General features: G+C 45.8%; 1 non-coding gene across 1 annotated transcript; it reads right to left on the bottom strand.

The window, feature by feature from the left end:
• Nucleotides 1-3,678: 3,678 nt before the first annotated feature.
• On the bottom strand, nucleotides 3,679-3,810 carry LOC115030502. The gene has a single exon (XR_003836095.1). It is a non-coding gene; the product is annotated as a small nucleolar RNA SNORA17 (small nucleolar RNA).
• Nucleotides 3,811-4,691: the final 881 nt, after the last annotated feature.

Raw genomic sequence — 4,691 nt, 5'->3', positions numbered from 1 at the left:
GTGGTCTCCTCCGACCTCCAGCCAGGAAACACCAAACACCACCTATCTCAATTCTGCCCAACTATTAGCTATTGACATCTTTATTTACCAATCACAAATAACTTGTAGACAAGGTTACATAGCATCACTTGGGTCTACTTGCTGACTCTCTCATCTCTGGGGCAACCAAGTCTTGGGTGCCTACCCTTAGCATTACAAGACATAGCAACAGACCAAATTTTAACATTATGCTACTACTAGCAGTTTGAAAACTGCTTGTGAAGTGTTTGTTTGAGGAAAACACAAACAAACAAACAAATCTCCATCATTAGCCAAAGTTACATGCAGATAGAATCAAAGGACAAGCTAGTCTGGTGGAGTCAGAACATTAGAATCGTCTCACTCAAGGTGTCCCTGGCTCTGGTCTTTATGCCCTGCGTTTGTCTGCCAGTCACTATTCATACTTCTGCTTATTAGTAGTTATCTTTAAATTAACCTACTTTTTTTAAATGTCCCGTTTTGTTTCATTAATATTTATAAACAACTCAATGTGGTACTTTTGTCTAATGAACTTTTAAAAGTGAATCTGTTATTGTCCAAATTGATTTTAGTGTAAGTGTGTGCCTTTATGCATCTGATGGATGTCAGAGGTCAGCCTCCTCAGCTGTCTTTCTCAGTTGCTCTCCACATTGTCTTTTGAGACAGAGTCTCTCATTGAACCTGGAGATCATCAAGTTGGCTGGATTTTGAGCACCTGTGTCTATCCATCTCTGTGTCCCCTGTTTTAGGATTATAAGCATATTGTACATTACCAGCTTTTTCAAGTGGGCCCTGGGACTTGAACTCAGGTCCTCATGCTTGTATGGTAAGCACTTTCCTAAATAGGCTATGTTCTGCCTATGGTATATTGTGACTTATACCATGGCATGATTTTCTCTACACAAAATTAATTGCCAAAGGCACTTACAGGAAGGCCTTTTCAAAACACCTTATCTAGCCCTACTCCCAAGTCAGTGGAATTTAGCAGCTACAGAGTAGAGTCAATGTAGAAATTTGATGTCATTGTAACCAAATAGCTGACACGGGCTGTTACACAGTAAAGAGAGGTTTATTTTAGCTCACAGCTCTAAAAGGTCAAACCCAAGATTAGGTAACCCCAATAATTTGGACCATTAGGAGAGGCATTATATCATGTAAGAAGTCCATGTAGGACTGGATGTGCATGCCATAAACAGAGAGAAAGACAAACAGACAGGAAGACAGACAGAGACAGACAGGACACATAGTCAGAGACACAAAGAAACACATAGACAGAGAAAGGGAGACAGAATAGACAGAGACACAGAGACTAGTTGGGGTTCCATTCCCTTGGCAGGTTCAACTCCAATGACCTTAGGGACCAAGCTTTAGATTTTGTTTGTTCTGCGTTTTTTGTTTGTTTGCTTGTTTGTTTGTTTTGGGTTTTTTTGTTTTGTTTTTTTCTAGACAGGGTTTCTCTGTGTAGCCCTGGCTGTCCTGGAACTCACTCTGTAGACCAGGCTGGCCCCGAACTCAGAAATCTGCCTGCCTCTGCCTCCCGAGTGCTGGGATTAAAGGCATGTGCCATGCCCAGCTGTTTTTCTTTTTGAGAGAAGGTTTCACGTTACAGTCCAGACTGGAGCTAACTACATAGCCCAGGCTGGCAGCCAAATTTGGGTGCCCCTCCTGCCTCAGCCTCCAGAGTGTTGGAATAAGTCACTAGGAGTTTAAGGGCATGAGGACATTATACTTATATGTACGTGTGTGAGAGAACACATGTGTGTGCATACATGCATGTGTGAGTGCATGCCCATGTGTGTGCATGTGTGTGTTGTGGGAGAAAGGTATTATCCAAGGCATATCAGTCAACCTGTCTCTTTGTGGTTTGCTTTCATTTTCTATCTTTTAACAACCCCCTGTGATGATTCTGTGTTGCACTTGGGTTGGAACAACTGATTTTATTTTAGCATGTTCTCCCATCAGGGTGAAGTGCAGGGCTTAGCTAAAGCGACAAAGTGCTGAGGAAGTCCTTGTGTCAGGCAGGGTCCTCCTACAATAGTAATGACCATTTCAGTTTGGCTTGTGTCTGTCTGTTACTACATCCTTCTTACATATCTACAGCCTGAAGAAGACAAGCTCACCTCAGGAGAAGAGGTTTGCATGGCGCCTCCCTGTACTAGTAAGTGAAGTTTGTTTCCTCCTGTCCTTCACTCAGAGATGCCCTCTAGAGTGAGGCTTAAGGGCGGCCATTGACAAATCCTTGGTGACTCTTCCTTTTTGCTCTGTCAATCTGCATCAACCTATTATATAGCAAAAGCTGCAGGCCTTCACCAATGATCTGGTGTAAGATAGACATTCCATGACACAAGCATTTCTCATCCTACACGTCTGGCCAACCTAGTATTTTAAAAAGTGATTTGCTCTTCTCTCTTGGCTTTCTCTCTTTCTTTCTCTTTCTTCTTTCCTTCCTTTATTCCTTCCTTCCTTCCTTCCTTTCTTTCTTTAATTTTCCATTGGTTCTTTGTGAATTTCAGATCCTGCACCACATTCCCACTCGTCTCCCCCTCCTCTTATAGCTGCCCTCCTCCATTGCAACCTCCCCCACAATAGAGAAAAAAAATCTTGTGGAAGCTGTAGTGTGTCACAGTGTATCTCATAGTATACTCTTTTGTCCATTCTTCTCTGCTTGCAGATGACTCCTTGGTCTAGTACAAGGCCTCTGGCTTCTGCTACTCTTCTGATACTGAATCCTTACTGGGACTCCTCTTGGATATCCTGTTGTCACCCTGTGTCATGGAGATCCTGTAGTTCTAGATCTGTAGGACTAGCCCCTTCATGCACTCCAGCAGTTCATCAATGGGGTAGATGTTGGGGTGGGCCAATCCAAAGTCCTGGATCTGGGGCTGAAAATCTGAGCTGATCAGCCTTCTGGCTTTCCCACTTTCATGCCCTCGGGGATGTCTCACCTGCAACCCCAAAACGAGGGCCAGTTCTACCCTGCTGCCCAGGCAAGGTGCAGGGCTTGTTTTCCCAAGTGTTGCAGACGGTGAGGGGCATGGCCACTTCTCCCACTCTCATGACCCCAGGGCTAACTCTACTTCCTGCCATAGACAGCAAGAGACAAGGTATGGAAGAAGGGTATCTTTCCCTCATGTGTGCCACTGCCCAACAGACAAGAGGAAGGACCAACTCTCCCACACGCTTACCCTCAGGGCTGCACTCTTTCAACACCCACATCCAGGACCAGCACTACTGTGCTGCACATGCAGAGCCTGCTCTTCCAAGTGCTGCAGCAAATGTGGGCAAGGCCAGCTCTCCTGTTCTGATGACCTCAGGGCCAGCTCTCCTGCCTGTCCTAGGTGGCAAGGTAGGGACGTGGGGAGATCATCTCTCTTTCACCCATGTCACCACACAACAGAAGTGGTAGGGCCAGCTCTCCCATGTCCATGCCCTCTCCCTTTGGGCCTGCTTGCCTATGTATTCTGCCATCAGGGTCAGTTCTACTATGCTGCCCAGGTGAGGTGCAGGACCCACTGCAGCAGGCTAGGGATGGAGTCAGCTCTTGTACTCTCATGACCCCCAGGCCTGGGTGTTGCCTGATGGTAGTTGTCTCAGGCTAGCTCCCTATCCAGACATCCTGGTGCTGGACTGGTGGTCATCTCAGACTCACTTTTTTCAGGGAATGTTAGGCTACTACTCATTCAGATGTACATAAGTCAGAACACTGAACATAGAAATAGCCTCTGTCCTCTCTGCCACCTACTGATTCACATGTGACACAGCAGCCACACTTGTAAGGCTTCTAGGGGCAAGATATGCAACTTTCTAAAAGAGAAGAAGAGAACCTCTCTGACATAGTCCTGCCCAAGAACTAAAATCAGATCTAAACCTCAATGTTCAACAAGACCCTAGAACAGACAATTAGAATAGGGAGACACATTCAGCTCATCAGTAGAGTACAGAGAGATCCTGATGGTGCTTGTGATCCTGGCTCAGTGAAGAGAACAGCGAGGAGTATCAGCATGTTTTTATTCATAGACAGGAGACTGGAACGAGAAAAGGCCATCAGGTGAGAAAAAGCTTAGCCCTGTCAAGACTCATAAGGAAAATGATCATGGGTGGAACAAAGATGAGAGCAAGTCAGGACAAACGTGAAGCAAAGATATACTGAACACTGTGGAGTACAGAAGGAATGCTAACTTCTATTTTATTATTCACTTTACATCCCAATCACTGCTTCCCTCCCATTCACCATCTCCCACAATTCCTCCTCCACCCCCCTCCCCTTCTCTTCTGAGAGGGTAGAGACACCCCCACCCCCAACCCCGGTATACCCCTACCCTGGCACATCAAATCTCTGTGAGGCTAGGCACATCCTCTCCCACTAAGGCCAGACAAGGCAGCCCAGATAGAAGAACATATCCCACATACAGACAACTGCTTTTGGAATAGTCACCACTCCAGTTGTTTGATACCCACATGAAGACTGAACTGTCCATTTGCCACATATGTGCAGGGAGGCCTAGGTCCAGACCATGTCTGTTCTTTGGTTGGTGGTTCAGTCTTTGAAAGTCCAAAGGGTCCAGGTTAATTGACTCTGTTGGTCTTCCTGTAGAGTTCATATCTCCTCTGGGGTCCTCAAAATCCTTCCCCCAACTCTTCCATAAGAATCCCCAATCTCTGTCCACTGTTTG

Source organism: Mus caroli, chromosome 2 (assembly GCF_900094665.2).
Source record: "Mus caroli chromosome 2, CAROLI_EIJ_v1.1, whole genome shotgun sequence".
NCBI classification, from domain to species: Eukaryota; Metazoa; Chordata; class Mammalia; order Rodentia; family Muridae; genus Mus; species Mus caroli.
This window is presented reverse-complemented; position numbering and strand designations above follow the sequence as displayed.